Below are 17566 nucleotides of genomic sequence, written 5' to 3'. Positions count from 1 at the left end.
TACAAGTTAGTGCAAGGCCGCCCATAAGGGGAAATCAAGGGGAAAGCTTATTGGGGCCCAGTCTCATGGGGAGGGCCAATGGAGGTTTGCAAAAACATGGTCCGTCCTAATTTTAATCAACAATGACCATATTTTATTTTACGCCATAAATACCCACCATTACCACACATTTTATTCATTACTGCTTCAGTAAAAAGGTACCCTGTTTCAAAATGTAAACCCCCTCTTCTTAAAATGATATCAGACTTTCTGTAATATTACCAGTGTAAGCTGGCCCAGAGGGAGCTACTGTTAGCCAGGAGGCTAGCGCTAACACTACTGATTGAATGTGCATAGGTTGATTTCAATCATATCCTGGAGGGGCCCATTCACTGAACATTTCAGGGTTTCGCAAGACAGAAAGATAAAAGCATTGTGAAAAGGAGATGCTAAAGAGTAACTTTTACATCTCCTTAAAACGCCAAAAACCTGAACAAAAGATCAGTATTTAATGACTCAGCAATCTGAATTGGCTAGGGACTTTTTCCCAACCAACCACAAAAGACCAACCTATCTACCTGAATATACAGTCATTTCAAAACGAGCGTGCAGCAGTTAAAGACACAGTACAATGTTTAGCAGTGTTGATGAGGCATACCATCCATTATGTGAAACAACACACTTTTACAAGAAGTCCCCATTTTGGTAACTTGTTTATGTTCATACTGTTTCAATCCGTGTTTTGTTGACTTACAGGTACACCCTCAGCTCTTGGTTGACTTGTTCTCACTCCATTACCGTCGCTTGACTTCCCCTTTGCTACCATTGTAGTTCCAATGTTAGATAGTGAACTCATTCTAAGAATATGAGAGAGTGTGTTTTTGGTTGGGGCAGTTGCTAAAAAAAAGACTGAAGGTGTTGTTTCGAGGGGGAAAGTCCCTGAAGTCAGTTTTACTTTGGCAAGCACCCTTGGCATGTAGAAATCACTGCATGTAGCATTTTACTGCCACAGAATAGAGTTTAAAAATATGTTATGTAAGGAACCAAGGCCCAGCAAATCAATCAACAAAATGTTCTTTGTTGCAGGAAATATTTTTGGCTTATTTCTAGCAACAGCTCTGCTACTGTATCTCAAGCAAGTTTCTGTGTGGTTTTTTTTTTAGATGGCGGCTTAGCTCTTTTAAGTTGTGGGCTGACTGACACAGTAAAAGGAGAGGCGAGTTGTCTCCGCCTTTCTGCTCCACAGCTCTTCTTTTTGTGGAAGCTGCCTGTCCTCATCAGCTAGTCTAACATCACTCCTTGTTTTACCTGGACATTATCCATTTTGCATGTCTGCCCCATTTAAAAAAGAACCACCAGGGTGCCAAGTGAGAGTTAAGCTGCTCGGAGAGAGATGTAAAAATAATTTGGTCTACTGAGAGGATTTGGCTCTGCTGACAAATATTTCTCACTGGTTAAAAAAAATTATGTGTTCTCTTTGTTCACTTGTTAAAGTTGTTTTATGTCCAAATGTGTTATTTAATTAGCTTTTAAATGGTTGTTCCAAAATGTGACGGACATCATTTCAGTGTTTTAAAGGACTAGCACAGGTTTGTTTGAAATTCCCATTTATCTTTTTCCCTTTGGAGAGAGTTTCTAAGAACAGATTATCACTGAAAAAGCTGTGTTGAACAATGAAGTTGTGACTCAGATATGATAATCATTGGGCACAATGATCCATCAAAAGATTGGAATCAATGCAACTTTTGAGACAATTTGAAATCTTCACAGCAGCAATATGACACAGACAGGCAAACAGTAGCTTAAAAAAAGTGAATTGTGGTTGAAATCAATGTAAACTATAGAGATGCAGATGGGCTGTTTTTGGGCTGTTCTTCACAAAACTATGAAGAATCATATCAGCAGCAATCGTAAGAAAAGTTTGAAAAAGAATTGAAAGAAAAGAAAGAATTGACATTGACATTGATTGAATCATTTCCAATCAATCAGACGCTTTTCTCACAACAACGCCGTCCATTTAAATCTGACTTCCTTCACAATCACCCAAAGGGGCTAACCCTAACCCTGCACACACACACATACAGCTGTTAATCTGCAAATACTGGCAAATATTTTCACCATCACAGAACTCCACTTTTTTGGTAATTGTTGGTAATAGACAGATTGATAGATTTGAAGCCTAAAAGGTGCATACAGATAAGTTTTACTACTTCTAGTGTGACTTGTCCTTGTGGTCATCATAGCATAATGCTACAAAAAAATAAATCTAAACAGGCTGAGACAACTACCGGCATATACAAACAAGCATACAAGATATCGTTTTAGGTGAAGTTAGGCGAAGAATGGAGCAAGTGAAACCGACACGTTGCAGTCAGTCATCTATAAGAAATGATTTTGTCTCATTCAACCGAATGCAAATGACCCTGAAACTGTCATACTATCTAAAACTTGAGAAAAGGGAAAAGATTAGGATATAAAGTGAGTATCAAAGTGCGATGAAACGATTTGATGACAAAAAAGAGACACAAATACAACCAACAGACAAATATTCTTTCCAAGCCTGGGCGTCTTTCAGTGGAAATTTCCCCTTTTGAAATCAGTCTGCATCCTTACCTTTGATAAAACACCATCTTTAGCACCGATAAAGACATGAACACTTTATATTTTATCACAAGCTGTGCAGAAGTTTAGCACTTTTTTTATCCAAGCCTGAGAATGTATTACAATAATGCGTGTAGAGCTCTTCATAGTTCTTCGATTGCTCTCCTTTCATTCAAGGTTGGCACTGACGCACATGTATTACAGCTTTTTGTAATGAAAATATAAAGCACCTGTGCTTTCCTGTTTGGGTCTAACAGACACCATGGCTGTTATCAAGACACACCAGCCCTCTGTCACTCTGTTATCAAACTGTTCAATGAGGTGAAATTGCTAAGAGAACAGTGATGTTACTGAATAAACAAACATATTTTCTACGTCTAAATTGTGTACATTAATCACAGATTTGTTCCGCACGACTGAGAAGGGGAAAACAGCGGATTCTGTGAACTGCTGAGGTTACCGTGGTGACGGGTCAAAGGGAGCTGACGGAGCAGATGGCAGTCAGGTGACCCTGCAGGCAGCCTATCTGCTGCTCTGTTACTTCTTGTAAAATCTCAGCCCATGCGTGTGTCACCTCAGGCACAGCCTATAGTGACACCGCCAGTGTGTTTAACACACCTGGACAGACCTGACGCTGCATTTTAAAACATGTTCAAAATAAAAGGAGAGAGAGACACACACACACACACCTTTTTAGGGCTTATGTGCATGCTGTTTGTAATGCTCCAGGACTGTGTTAATCCTCTACCCCAGGTGTGTATCCACCTGCCTTGGCTGTTCTCGGCAGGCAGTGGGGTTAGCCTTGTCCTCTTGCTCTGACGGAGGAACAGAATGGACGCCGGGCCCACTTGGGCTTCCCTCTGAATGTCCCACAGAGATGGACACTGATTAAAGAGCTAATCCTCTTTCATTGCCTGTCGTTTGCCTCTATACTGTAGGAATAGCTGCTGTTCTGATGTTCCGATGGACAGTATCTGCCCTGTCAGAATATATTTTTCCACGTTTCTGTCAAGTGTCGCATGTCTCCCTTGTCGAATCTTTCCCCCTGGCCATCTGTTTATCTATTGTACATTTACTCTTTAATTTAGGCGCACCTTTATCGCTGCTGCACTGCTGGCTTCTGTTATCTGAGGCTAACAGGAAAGGTGTGTGTACTGTAAGAGTGTGCATGAGTGTGTGTGTGTGTGTTTGCAAGGATAACAGTCTACATGTCCTACAGGATTATGTGCAAATGTTTGCATGTGTTCGCCTATGTGTGTGTGTGTGCGTGTGTGTGTGTGTGTGTGTGTGCTGCACCAGGTAGCCAGGTTGTATGCTGAAGTTGCACACTGGCAGACTTTAAACACCGATCTGCATTATTGAATGTGTACAAGCTGTCTGCGAGCCGAGCCCTAATGGAGGAACAGTGTAGAGTACACTCCACCCAATGGGGGACATTAAGGTTCACAGTGATATTATCCAAGATACACTGCACACACACACACACACATACACACACACACACACACAGATGCTGTGCAGGGAAATAAGCTGGGTGGAGGAAAATAGAGAAAGAAGGTTTACTCAGAGGTAAGAAAGAGTGATGCAGGGGCCAATTCTGGGACGGCGACAAAGGGATGAAAAGACGACAGTTGCAGAGAAGGGCTACGCTGTTTTAGCAATATGGAATGAAAGAAAAAACATCGCTGTGCGGCACAGTGAACGAGGTTAAGAACAGAGCAGATGAAAGGAGTGAGCCGTTGAGCTCAGAGATGGAGTGCTAAGCTACACCCACACAGACTGCCGGTGTGTCAATACTTCATCAGGAGTATGGTCGAGGCTGCAGACTTTGACTGTGAACACAAGGATCTTCTCCCCATCAGGTTCTCCTCCTCTCCATCTTTTCTTTCGCACATTCCTTTTTTTCTCACGTCTTTATCTCCTCCACCCCCTTTTTTTTTTGTTCCTCTTTCATCTCTCTTCTCTTTGTAACTTTCCACTCCCATCCACGCTCCCACAAGCAGTAATGTTCTTGGTCCTAAAACAAACGCAGACATACGCGCCCTACTTGTGGTATGCCCTCCCATTTATTCATACTCGTTTGAACTTTGAATAACATCACAGCCACGCACACATCCTCACATGCTCCGTCTTTATGTATCCTCACAGGCACGTAACCCCTGTGAAGATCATGAACGCGCAGCATGTGCGTCCTATCTCACACCTTCTTCCTCTCTGTTTGTTGTTTGCCCGTCTCCTCTCCCGGTACATTCATACCAACACGCGTGAGTGCACACGTTTGCAGGGGGGGGTTTAAAACAGGCAGACGTGCACCCCCTCACTTGTCGAGGTTTACACATAGACACAGTTCCCTCCTGCGCCAGTCTGCGGTTGGTTGACTGGGTTTTCTGTTGTCTTTGCTGTGTGACTTTAAAGTGGATTCAAAAAAGTATATTGAATATTTAAAATCTGCCTTGTCTTGAATCTTCTCTCCATATGCATGTTTGTTTGTTTTTTTGGGTGGTACGGCTAAAAGAGACTGATCTTGTGTTTTAAGACAACAGCAACCATTTGGCACTATTTTTTGCTTCTTTCACAGTTTAGTTTTTTTCTTCTTGACCTTGAAATTCACAATTTCACTGTGTGGATTTCTTTTGCGCCGAGGACTGTGATGCAAACAGGTGAAATGTTCATTTAAGTGATGCAGTGCAAACATAGCTGTTGGTACTTTAATGAAAATGAGCATTGCTCTTCATGGAACAGAAGTCTCAGAACCCCATCTGCATCACACGACTACCAGATTTTATCAGAAAACAGCAAACAGATAGAAAAGTGCAGATCTCCTCCAGGTGTGTTTGCAGGAATGTGGGTGGGAATCCCGTTGTGGGAGCCCATTGCAAGCTGTTTCTAGCGTGTATTAATGATGCAAAGAAGGTTTAGAAACTGTTGTAACCCACCACACAAAATAAAAAACTCTTCCTACCTCCCCCTTCCCCTCTCAAAGAAATATGAAAAGTTTACGAGTAAGCATTGCGCTCTTGTCAACACTGTTAAACGACTAATACATTTTTTATCCATCATACAAATGAACAGTTTAAATCACAAAACCATCCGCTTTTTGCAGCAGTTTTGAGGCCATGTGTTTTTCTTTTGGTGCCACTCTGCACAATAATAATAATAATAATAATAATAAATGTAATTACAAAGCGCTTTAAATCAAAGTGCTGTACAAAGCATCTCATACTCATACTCAACAGTAAACAGATGGGTCTTTAACTTTGCTTTAAAAACCTCAACAGAACAAGCCGGCCTGATGTCCAGAGGTTAAACTGTTCCAAAGTGTCGGTGCACGGAAAGAAAAAGCCCGCTCACCAAACTGTCTTCTTTCTGACCTTTGGGACACTCAAAAGACCCGTCCCCTGAGAACGCAGGGCTCAGACCAGGCAACATAGGGGTTCACCAGGTCGGTAAGATACAATGGTGCGCTGCCATTTAATATTTTAAAAGTTAGCAGCAGCACCTTAAAATCTGCTCAATACAGACAACAATGTGATGTCAGGTGTCGATGTGACAGCCAGAGTCATTTTACAGAGTTGAGACCAATGATGGCTGAAGGTGTATTTAAACTTCACCCCGCCGTCTGATCTATATTCAACTTCACACAAATCCAAACGACACAGTCTGTATGTCCAAGACAAAATGCGCTTGTTGTTGTGCGTCAATATTCATATACTGTTCCATATGCAACACAGCATGTACAGAGAGATGATTGGTCAAATAGTTTGTGAGGTGTGGCAGAGGAGGAACAACAGAGAGACTACATTCTTTACACCAGTTCTTCTGTTACTGTTCTCACTTTGTCAGGGTGATTAATTTAATTTAATTTAATTACACAGAAGGACAAAGTCCCTGTTGTCAACGCAACACTAAAGCAAAACCCGTCTTACATCCGTCATGAAAGCTTCACTTTTTTTAGTCTGTACACACTATAAATACGAGAATGAATTACTTTGTGTGTGTCTGCGAACGTGTACTATTGCATGCAAGTGTTTTGGTGGAGTGTTGTCAGTCTTCCGTGAGCGCAGGCAGAGACCATTAAATCTTGAGGGCACCTCTGACTCTCTCATCAGCTTCCCTGCTTTCTGCTCACTATTCTGCAAACAATGGAGCCATGAAAAAAAAATGCTCCTCATTCATTTCAAACACTCCTGCCTGCGTAATTGAACCTCTTACTGTGAACACAATGCAAGTTACTCTATCCACCTGCGTAAAATGTAATCCTTGTTGAGAGTGGTGCAAAAACAAATTAAGACAGTCTTAATGAGGTTGCTGTTAAGTCGAGAATATTATTATACCTTGTTGACGTACACATATTTCTATCTGCAGCCACTTGAAACCTGACTCAAGACGATGCCTCGGCTAATTGATGTTAGAGTAAAAGGCCGGTTTGTGTGCAATGTAAACATATGGGGGGATTAATCCTGAGCGTGTTGAAGGGTCATTGGGAAAAACGCAGTTCTTTATATACAGACTTGCACAGACAGGGGCATGTCCAGACATTTTAGAGGGGGTGGCCTGTCTGGAGCATTGGTTAATACAGGGATTACGTGACATACTGCACTCACTAAAACATGTCCAAATAATATTTATCTATCATTTCTTTAGCCTATAATCATATCTGCTCTAATTATTTATGTTATCGTTCAATTGTTGCATCTTTGTGTGGAGTATTTCGAACAGAAAAATAACCAACACCACTTCTGGTGCATTCTAGTAATGAGTGTGTATAACAGTCAGTGCAGCAATCAAACAGTACTGCCAATTATCATCAAGATCAACATGTTCAGATAGATTCAACGTTTGATAAAATGAAACAACAACAGGGGTGCGAGAGGAAAGTGTAATGTCAGTCAAGACTAACAATATGCAAATCATCAGTGTGTTCCAGATGAAACTATTCAATTTTTCAGAGAGTTATTCCATATCGGTCAGTACTCAGGATCTAGGCATAATAATTGGTATTTGTAAGGGAAAAAATGGTATCTGACATCTCTTAAAAATAACAGAACTGAGTGGCACCGTATAAATCTCTAATGCTTAATTATTGAGTGACATAAAAAGATGTATTCCCAAACGTTCCAGTAAAAAGAACCAACTTAAAGAAATTTGTTACATTGAAAAGACACAAAAAGTCCTCGTAGCCTGCTGCAGCAAAGCCCTACAAAAAATGGAAATGGAATGAACCAAAATCCCACCTCTGACAAGGCAGATGGCCAATCATAGGCCGGTTTAAACACTATGATTACGCAACAGCGCCATAACCAAGTTCCGCCAACATGACGCAAAAGTCTTTTGACATCTGCGACAACGTAATATTGGCATCCCCAATGTGGGGTTTCTCATTACAGCATTGAGGAAGTGCGAGAGGCTACCACACAGAAGGGGCTTCACATTCACACACACTAAGAAATGCAAAAACTCACTGTTCAGCCATGCCAGTTACACGTTGCCACTGTCTTTCCCCCTTTTACATCTCTGTTAATACCTGCGATGGTCAATCAAGGGTGGAAAGACTTCAGCCCACAAATCCAACTCTGTGCGTTAAACATTGCAGAGGAGGCGTAACAGGGGGCTAAATATCTGTGCTCCATTAGTTTATGGGGTCTTATCTTGCAAGTCATATCTCAGACGGGGCTCATGCCACTACAGTCTACACCCTTGAATTACCTCTTGGTGCCTTGCATGTCATCTGTACAGCCATCCATGAGTGAATGAGTAAATATTGGTCAATCTGTTAAGGTAGATTAGAGCTACATCAGTGCCGTCTATTAAGGATTTAGCCATACACTTGTACATGAGAAGGCAGAATCACCTCAACCAATCGATAACACATTTTCTCACTCTGCTCCCTTCCCTCTGTGTCTCTGTATCGCTCTCGCCCCGCTTCATCCTCCTCTGATGGTCTCCTCCTCTTTAGGTCAAATTCCTCTTTAATTGGCCCCCATGTTCTACTTATTAGGTAATGAATTGTTAAATGTGGTTCCAATTGGTTGGTTAACATTTCTTGCAAATGGGCCAAAGGAACTGACATGCTTTTAATTTCCCCCTTTCTTTTTATTTCACAAAGACACAGATTATCCAGGCTGCTCAGCTGGAATCTTACTTTGAACAGCTTGATCACTGCCATGTTTCATCAGCTGATAGCCTCCAATAGAGACCGGCCAAAAGAGTGAATCTTGGAACATTTCTCTTTCTGTTCCTTTTTTTTTCTTTTGAAGGATTTACACGTCTTATCATTTACATTCCTGTCATGTTTCCTGAATCATTCACACCTGTGCTCATTACACACCTGCTCCTGATTATGTCATTAGTCAAACTCTGTCATTAACGCCTTGGTTTTCTATGGGTTTTTTTTTTTTAACCGCTTTGTTTCTAGGATTTCTTTTTGGATTTCTACCTGTTCTGTGGCGGAATTTCTTTGCCGTTTCAGATTTATCTCGTGTGTACAAAAGCCTGTTTCAATTGAGACTAAGTAAGGGATATTACAGTAAAAAAAAGTCTAATACCTAACAGGGTGTCCATGTCCACCCATGCATGTTAAATTCCAGACAGCCATCTTTGTAGGGTTTCTGGTGTGGGGCTAAAGGACTTCCAGCCAAGACCAACTTCTCGGTATGTTGCCTTTGTTCACAGTCCCTTTGGCAACTATAGAGAAGTAAGTAAGGAGTTCAAGCGGCAGCAACGTCCAAAAATGGATTGTAAGGTGGACCTGTAACAGATCTTTTTATAGAGTTTAAGCTAAGCGGTTGTTCCAGACAGCCAATAGCAGCAAGGCTTGTTCTACAGCTTATATATTCTACCTCTCATGGTTTCCACAGAGGCTGTTATTTCCTCCATTCAGCCAATACCTTCTTAAACGTCAGTGGAAAATACTACTGGGACTACAAACACAACCTACACAGAACACGTCTGTCACCAAGATACATGTCACTTGCCTACAGATTCTGCATTTGTAGATGACTTTCTTTATGATAACCGTTTGACGGCATCAGTGACTATGATTCAGGCGCCTGACAGGCCATATTTGTGGGTGAGGACACACTCCTGTAGCTTCCACGTTGAAGTGCTCCAGTTTTTGCCAGAGGCAGATCTCATAGAGCACGACAGTATTGGACAGTAAGGGAAGCGTGATGTGGTTTAGGATGAATATAGCCGCTTTTATTTGCTTTTCTTTGGAGGACGCCAGCCCGCCTCTCTCATGGGAGAAATGGTTGAGCTTAGAATTAAATTCCATATATACTCTGAGGTGACTTCATAAGGGAATCGTACAGGCTGGTTATTGCACCATCAGGAATGTAATGAAACTGGCTCAAAGATGACAACCACACAGAGGAAGGTCACTGTTAATATATGGCGATCTCCTGCAATAGAAGGAAGGTAAGGGGGGGACTATTGGAGTCTGCCAGCCGTGGAGGAGATTCAAGACTTCTCTAGTCGAGCTCAACGCTCTCGAGAGAGAATCACAAGGACCTTGTGTTTGCTCAAATCTCCATCCGTCTATTTTGTTGTCTCTCTGCCTTTGTTGGTAGAAAAAATACTTAAAACCTTTGGGAGCCAATTTCCTGAGACCAAAGGACAATGCGAGCTTGTTTTCACAACTCAATACAAAGATGCATGTGTGTGTGTGCCTTTGTCCATGCATGCATTTATGTGAGAACAAAATGCTGTGCCCATTTGTATGCCTGTATAAGCAAATGTGTTCCAAATATTCTGCATGTGCCAGTAATTCATACATTTCATTTCTCCCTATTTTCACCTTTGTCACCAATTTGCCGACAGCATATTTCTTTTTTGCAAATCCCCCGCTGCCGGCCCCAACAAATTGAAATGACTAACAGAAAAAAGCCCAGTGATCCAAGTATCTCAACGCCATCCTTAATTCATTAATTTGCTGTTTCCCTACAGTCACTCACCCAGAATAATCCATCCGGAAAGTCCAGTGAGCTTTTCCGCCACCAAGCAGAAATGGGATTGTGGATGACTGATCACAAAGCTTATATCCACACAGTCCCACTCTGTGTGAATGTGTCCACATGTAGGCCTGCAGGCACACACACACACACACACACACTCTCGCACATATATACACACAAAGCTTAATTTAGTTTCCCTTAATAGCTCTTAAACCCTACTCAAAGAGAAGTATCCCTAGCTATAAAAAACTTCAAACAACGTGCCTGCTATTACTCTGCAGGTGCATGCTACAATGTTCGACACATGCTGAGGATTATTTAAGTCCACTGCATATGCTACACACTGCTTCACTTCATATGTGTGTCATGCAACCCAATGCTGAAGGAATAGAGGCTAACTGTCATTTGGTTCTCAAAGTTAACAGAGATACTTTGTGTCACCTTCTGAAATTCATTCAAGCCTGGCTGGCTGCAGAGAATAGACAATGCCTCTACCCCGAGGATATGCAGACATCAATGTTTTAGAGCGAATCATTGATCCCAGAGCATAAAATTTGCAGAAGCATACCAGCTCGGCCATTCCTCTCCCCTTAAGACACATCTTCATGCAGGAGATATTAATTGAGTCTGCTCACAGAGAACCATGTGATTCAGAACATGTCATACCCACGCAGTATCACTGAGGATAAGTTCAAATATAGCTTTTAAAATCCCCCCAAACTGGCCAGAGCTTCTGTAACATTTCATGTTCGCTTATAATTTGAGTTATTATGCAGTTCTCTCACTACTGAGGTACAAGTAGGTAGGTATTCATTGCAGGGTTTGGTTGTAGGTGTGGCTGTTACCAATTTGTTTCATCTGATTTGATCTGATTCTGTGTTTTCTCATTTGAACTCTACTTTTCAAAAGGTCTTTTTGCAGTGTGTTACGCCTTTATGTGGCAGGACACTGGATAGAGTAGGACATTGGTGAGAATGTGGGCAATGATGTGTGCAAAAGGAATCATGGGTGGGACCGCTTAAAGCATTGGTTCTCAACTCATCTAGCCTCAGGACCCACCACCAACTCCTCCGTGAAAAATTGCGACCCAATTTATTTATTTAGACAAATCAGATTTATTTACTGAAACCTCGTGCAGTTTGGACCTCAGTCTGTTTAAAAAAGCACTTCACTGACCTTTTTTTTTAAACAAAATGTGTTTCCAGGTACGCATTAGCGACCCACTGAAAATGGCTCTGCGACCCCCCTCTGGGTCCCGACCCACCAGTTGAGAGCCACTGGCTTAAAAGACGATAGCACCCACATTATTTTTACAATACAAACATGGATACTGACATGATACCAGCACTACAGTAATACAAATACCAATGTGGTACTGATAGTGTATCTTAATATATTCAGAGCAATGGTTTATTTTTTGGAAAGTACTTAACTCTCATGATATTTAATTTATTGATTGCCCTTATGTCTCAATATTTATGTTAATGAGATTCAGATGGTGGTGGTAAAAAAGATAGAGGTAACACTTGTCGTCAAAAAAAAGTGTAGTTTTTCATCTTTTGGTTAGAAATAGTACGACAACATTATATGTTATACCTTCATGACAGAAGTTTGATGCATCAGTCAATGACCTTGGACGACAGGCGGACATTAGATCTCCCGAGTCATGTGAAGCATCATAGAAAAGTACTCAAATGTCTGAACGAGAACACACTTTGCATGTTGTATTTATTGAATTTCTAAGGATGGATAATTTATTTTAAAAGAACCTCCCCAAGATGAGACGGTTGTGATTAACTAAGTATCGATCCTGCAGGATGGATTCGCCTGCCACTAAGTGGTGGTTAAATCGGCAACACTTTGCATCAACATTAGAGTGTAAATCTTTGAATACGAGGTCAATTGTAAAGTGCTTTTTTCCACGATGCAAGTTTCGAAAACAAAGGAAGTGAGCAGCAAACAAATGTGACTAAAATGTAGTTCATATTATTCTTCACAAAGAACTAGCTGTCATTCAGGTGTTATATTTTGTTCATCACATGTCCTTTGAATACAGAGATTAAGAGGAAACCTGATTCTAACCTTGAGTATATATCACATAATCATCAACGGTCTTGTAGATATGACAGAAAAACATCACATTATTTTTCACAACCTTTCCTTAAGTCAACAGCTCATTGGATATATTTGCACCTGCTTGCGTCCATGCTTGTTTAATTCTACACTTTGCATGGTAATGGCCGTCAGACTCGCTCCTTTGTGAGGAGCTGCAACCAATCCTCAACATTTTATAAATGGTGTCCCCCTCCTGAACCGTGGTAATTGATGTATTTCCCATAAAGGAATGGTAATTAAGATAATGAGATTTTCACAGGCAAGTGTAGCATGCCAAAACGAGGGGGGGGGAGCATGTTTCTTGACTGCTTCACTTCAGCTTTTATAAATGCTCCACTTTTGTTCTCTTCATTTCGCCGGCTCTTACTTTTTCTTCTCCTCCTATCTTTGAGTTCTCCCCTCAACATCTGCTTTCTCTCTCTCTCCCCCCCTCCCATACACAGCTTGTCCTCATTTGTTTGCCCACTGCATAATTGGCTATAGGATCACCCATTGTGTAATTATGTATAGCAGTTTGATATGTAATTAAAATTGTATCAGTATCCAGTGTAATTTGTGCGATGTGATTACCTATTAACAGTGCAAACAGTTGTGCCTAAAAGCCCGTGACCGCCCCTCTCATAGATGTCACCTCGTCTCTGTCGCCATTTACATACCAGCAGGTGCTACATAGACGCATAATAAACACTTCTCATACATCCACTCTCATCAACACTTCTTTCTGACAGCATGAGTAAATGTTGAGTACATGATACACTAAGATAGAACTTGATTAATCCATGAGGAAATCCGAGTGCCATATTACTTTAAAATTACTCAAAAAATAAAGGAACGCAGCAGGACATTAAATACAAATTAAAAAAAAAAAAAAAAAGATGTGAATCAAAAATATGAAGTGTAGCTACGAGGGTTAAAGCTCATTAGGAAAGTGTTAATTACTGTGACAGTACTGTACTGGGGAGTTGATATGAAATCATGTTGCCCTGTTTATGGCCTATATGATGGTGAACGTATGATTAAGTTAAATGAATGAAAAGTAATTTTGAACATGATAATGAACACGATATGTCTAATTACACACATAACAATGAACATAATAAAGCCCATTATTTTTTAAAAGATTGCACCTGCGGATAAAAACAATATAGACCAATACTGCCCTACAAAGGCGAAAGACCTTAACTCGCCAGAGTGTAGAACTGAGAAAAATGACTTTAAAGTCTTTTTGTTGCCCAGCCAAATGATTTGCAGGCAGAATATTGGAAATGTGGCAATTCTTTATCTTTTTAATGAGGTTATTAATGTTGATAAAAATCTTTAACTCAAACATGACCTTTGACCCTTATTTGGAAGTTAAGGTACTCTGCCTGTACAATAATACTTCTAAAAAAAAACAAAAAAACAGCACAATTGACTAAAGCACATCTGTAATGTTCCAAAAATGATAAAAACTCAGTTACTGCATTTTGCCTTTGTAGGGCAGAATACTGTGAAGTAATACTGCACCTGATATTGAACTTAAATTCCAAATATATAAAAATCATAATACAGCTAAGAATGAACGGTAAATGGTAGAGGTGAGGTAAAAAATCGATACAGTATAGTATCGCGATACTATACACAGTATTACTATATACTATACTACACACAGTATTCTGCCCTACAAAGGCAAAAGGCAGTAAAATTAGTTTTTGTCATGTGTGGCGATATTATATCGTCTCATGGCGGCCATGTGTTGATATTTTTAATATGATATTTTAGATATGCTTTTTTTTATTGTTAACTGCTGAAGGGGGTTGCTCAATTCATTTGGAACAAGTTGCATTGTTAAGAATTAATGTTCAAGGTAAATTAGACTGAAATACAAATAAAAAGACTGAAGTCAGATGAACAGACATTCAACAGATGATTGTCCAAGAATAAGTTTCATTGCACAGGGTATTAATAAGCGTATACGTTATTCTGCATTGACAATAAATAACACGATATAGCTCATGATGTTGAGAGTAATAATAGTGTGCATGACATCTAAAACTGTAAACATGATGAAATTATTTTAATGTGCGCTTGTCTTTATTTTAGACCAAGACTGCGCACTTTGCCGAGTTAGTCTACTCGGCAACTTTTCACAGCTTCTTCCTCTCCGATGAAGACTCCAAAATAGTTGAGGGCTCTCAAAGCGCTTGTTAGTGCACTCTTATAATAAGGCTTAAGAAGAGGGCTAGTGAGGACTCTAAGGAAACATCTTAATGAAAGCACCAGACTATGAACTGGCCTGAACCCCCCCCCCCCCCCCCCCCCCCCCATTGCAAATTCACCACAAGATAATTAGTCATGCCTGAAAGATTTGCTGTTAGGAGTACCCTCTGTTTTATTCAATAAAGGGTTTCTCTCATTATAGCTGCTCTTGGAAGTGCAGAATTAGTGTTTAGCACCTTAGTGTTTTTGATTTAAAGCAGCATGTGTGCTGGTTTTCTTGTTGCATCTCTGTGTAGTTTGCTCTGGCTAAAGGCTACACCCTTCTTATCCGAGCAACTGAAAAAATAAATTGCCTAGAGTTATCAACATAAATAAATCAGTTTGGTCGCTGTACGCAGAGATGACCCAACGTGCTATTTATAAACTAACTATATTGCAACAAACTCCATCTTCAGCTTAAGCCGTTATATGAGCACTATGTGGTATTATAGAGAGAGGGTGGAGTTCTGCTCTTGAAATCTTATCAAACATGTCATGTTTGCCAGGAGAGGAAGGTGGGTTACATTGAGCTTAACGTGCCCCCAATTTTGTGTCATGATGAAATGCAAGAGCAACCAAAAAAAGAAAAATGTGCTAAAAGTTTGAATGGATCACTGATTAACCCAACTCAAACCGAGTGTTAAAATCAGTAGAGAAGCAGAGAAACAATGTGTGCATGATTCGCTGCGAGACAATGTTTTTAAGTCAGGATCAACATTTCGATCTTTTTTTTTCTGTCTCCTTCAGCAGCTTTTCTTTATTTGCCACCGTCTTTAAAATCTTTTGGTGAGCAGCCAACAGGTATTTGCAGATTCAGAATCATTTTTACACAGATTAAATAGGAAAACCTGGACCTGTCGGTTTGAGAAATCCCCCTTTTTGAAGCCTTAGTTGGCAGGCTCTCATGGAAGGGACTGAATCACTGTCAATATTAATCTAAATGGGACCATCATTTGCAAAAAAAAAAAATAATAATAATAATGCATTACAGAAGATTTGAAGAAACAGTTGTGACAAGAAATCCATAAGCAAGATGTTAATAAAAGTAGGAATTCCATTGGAGGCGCTCCCGGCTGGCCACTTGAATAATGCAGGTTTAAGTCCCTATAGAAATGGCGTCACTGAGAAACAAGAGGCTTTTATATAAAGTCTATGAGGTGTATTTGAGAAAGCTCTGTTGCAAACCAAAGCCTTAGTCTGGGGTTTTAGCAGCACCAGGATAAAGTGACTCTTGCCCTGCTGCATCTACAAACAATTATCAAAATGCAAAACAATTACATCCTTAAAAAGCTTAACCAGCATGAAGAGAAGGAGAAAAATGGTGGTATTTACAAGTTGAATAAAAATGGAAACATGAGTTTGTTGAAGTTTTTGATTTCACCTCTGCTCTTAAAGGATTCTAGACCTGAAGAAAATAAGCCATGAACTGTTTTCTTCATCGTACTGAATCATCCCAACTGTGCTTTGATGCATTTTGTCCTCACTCCAATGGATTCATAACTTTAAGAACTCCCTTTAAGACGGAAATACTTCATCTCAATGAGTCGTCACTTTTGTGAAAAATGTCAAAAATGCCTCTGCTATTGCCAATATTTCAAAGAGCTAAGATTACTCTGCTTATGAGCCATGACTTCACATATCTTTGACGTGTTTTGAAATTGTTCTGGTGCAGCAGCTCATGGACTGGGATGAGGATTTTTTTATTTTTTTGACCAACTTTTTATTTATTTTGACAGCCTTTGCAGGTGTATATCATCCAATAAATTCATTTGGTAGTAATTCATACATCCATTTCATTGTCATAATAACAATGCAAAATAAAAAATCAATTAAAAAAAGAAGAGGATGACAGCAACACCCTGCAAACCTGGAGTTTTCAACAAGCAAACAATCAAACCAATAACAATATTATATAGTACAGATCTGACCGAGTTAAAGGCCTGTGTTCTATTTTCTAAAGTAGTCGGCCCTGCACGATTTATCCGAGCCACAGAGAGCTCCAATGTCAGAATTTCTATCCACAAGCTGGATGAGGTGATGTTTTAAAACAAGAATTGCAAAGGTTTTTTTAAGTGTTTTCTGAGTAGGGTGACAAAGTACCTCATGATCGAGACATCTAACACGTTGCACCTCCATTTCTCTCCCCTTACAAGACCCTCTCCCTGTTCCTCTAACCCCTCCACCCATAAAGTGCAACAGCCTTTCTCTCCAAACACACAAACGCTTTTAACAACAATAAAAAGGCTTCATGTTCAGGCGTTCCCCAGAGGGAGGACTCAAGCAGCAGGTCTGACATCCGCCGTATGGATGATTAGCATCATTAGAGCATCAGCTGCTCCCTCTCTCTCTCTCTCTCTCTCTCTCTCTCTCTCTCTCTCACACACACACACACACACTTACACACACTCCACGATGGCTCTTCAAATACACCCAACACTCGTGCAGATTAAATGGTGCCATGTTTTTGGCAAAGAGGTGATTAATTTATGATGAAAAGTGGGTCAGATGAATAGAACTCAAGGTCTATAGGCACTAGAGAGCAATATGTCTGCAAAGAGACAAAGAGCAAGTTAGGAGAGCAAGAGGACAGACAGACGGGGGGGGGGGGGCATTTGTTCGCCTTGAAGAGGAGATACAGTCGGCAGATAACGTCTGCCTGTGCTTGGTGTTCAAAGAGCTAA

The 17566-nt window shown here is 40.4% G+C and overlaps 1 protein-coding gene across 5 annotated transcripts in view; it reads left to right on the top strand.

Annotated features, from left to right (window-relative positions):
• il1rapl1a (interleukin 1 receptor accessory protein-like 1a) overlaps positions 1-17566 on the top strand; it is a 200088-nt gene that overhangs the window by 115167 nt on the left and 67355 nt on the right. The window lies entirely within an intron of this gene.

Source organism: Labrus bergylta, chromosome 13, assembly GCF_963930695.1.
Source record: "Labrus bergylta chromosome 13, fLabBer1.1, whole genome shotgun sequence".
Taxonomy (NCBI): Eukaryota; Metazoa; Chordata; class Actinopteri; order Labriformes; family Labridae; genus Labrus; species Labrus bergylta.
The sequence above is the reverse complement of the archived record's forward strand: the minus strand, read 5'-3'. Positions and strand labels throughout refer to the sequence as shown.